This window comes from Microtus ochrogaster, unplaced genomic scaffold, assembly GCF_000317375.1.
Source record: "Microtus ochrogaster isolate Prairie Vole_2 unplaced genomic scaffold, MicOch1.0 UNK18, whole genome shotgun sequence".
Taxonomy (NCBI): Eukaryota; Metazoa; Chordata; class Mammalia; order Rodentia; family Cricetidae; genus Microtus; species Microtus ochrogaster.
In genome coordinates this window covers 651,178-652,524 of record NW_004949116.1, presented here as the reverse complement: position 1 = coordinate 652,524, position 1,347 = coordinate 651,178, and the positions used below count along the sequence as shown (strand labels likewise).

Here is a 1,347-nt window from a genome sequence, read left to right as displayed (position 1 = left end):
ACACACACACACACACACACACACACACACACACACACAGAGGAACACCTTAAATAAACAACAGAAAAAAGCACCTGGCCACAGAGGGGTGGCCATGAGACAGGCACAGCTGCCTTCAGGAGCTGACCCAGCCAGTAAGAGCTTTTACCTCTGGCCCCACTTACCAGCAAACATTATGGCAAGTGGAAACCCAGGCAGATGAACTAACCTTGGGCTTCTTTGGCTCTGGGTCTCTCTTGAACTTTCCCATAGTCATGGGAGGTCCTGAGACTGAGAACCTGACCTGGAGAATCAGTGGTTATTTTTAGAATTAGGCCCTACCGTGCAAGCTTAAAACACAGCTATCTACAGTTGTCAAGACCCAATCTGCAAACAACACCCCCCCCTCCTTTCTACCACTGGATAACACCCTGTAATGGCTCTAGGACAGAGCAGGTGCTTGTAGGAGACCTTCAGATGAAAGCGTCTCCTGGGTTTTCTCCTGAAACCCACCTGTCCTGTGAAGCAGGCCAATCCCAACCCTTCCCTGGCTCTGCTTGGTTAGAGGCTCTGAGGTTCCTTCTGAGCTAAGGGACAGCAGAGCGGACCTCAGAGAGCCCCTGAGGCAGGGTGCCCTGCCCTTCAGCTCTTGAGGAAGCAGGTGTGAGAAAGGCTTAGTTTATCTGCTGTACCTGGTGCCTGAGGCCCTGTGGAGTGACAGCTCAGATTGAACACAGGGGCCTGGCATTGTTTTGTCTGTGGAAGCCTAGATAAAGAACCTGGCTGTTAACAGAAGGATCTAAACCAGCCCTGTGATAGGCCCCGCCTTCCTGGGGTTGAACCTTGTTTGAATCCTAGGTAAACAAAGTCTCCTGACTCAACGAGGCCAATACTCAGTCAGCTTGGGGTCATTACAAGCTCTTAGAGGTGCAGTGTCGGTCGCTCTCCGGGGTCCATACTTTACTAGGTAGCCGGCTTTCCCTCCTTCGGAAAGTCTTGCCAGACACATGTTCCACCATCCATACTGTAAAGATGTCCGACTAGCATTCTGTAGTATGTTCACACGCAGGTTTGTCCCAACCAGTCCCAACTGCCACGTGCCACATCATGGGTCTTTCTGATTCACTGAGTACTTTCCAGCACTTTTAAATCTACACACTTAAGATAATTAGTCCTGGGAAATTTTTGCATATTTTTATAGATGTCTTATTTTTAACTTTATTTCCTATTTTTAAAATCATAATCCTTGTTTCCAAAATTCTAATTTATAAGTCATGAATGTATCTTCTGCTTCTGACTCCTTTCAGATATGCAGAGTTGGAGGCCATTGTTGTTCTTTTTATACAAACTTTTTTTTTTTTTTTTTTT

General features: G+C 46.9%; 1 pseudogene; it reads right to left on the bottom strand.

Annotated features, from left to right (window-relative positions):
• LOC101995417 overlaps positions 1–250 on the bottom strand; it is a 1,669-nt pseudogene extending 1,419 nt beyond the window's left edge.
• Between the last annotated feature and the right edge of the window lie 1,097 nt (positions 251–1,347).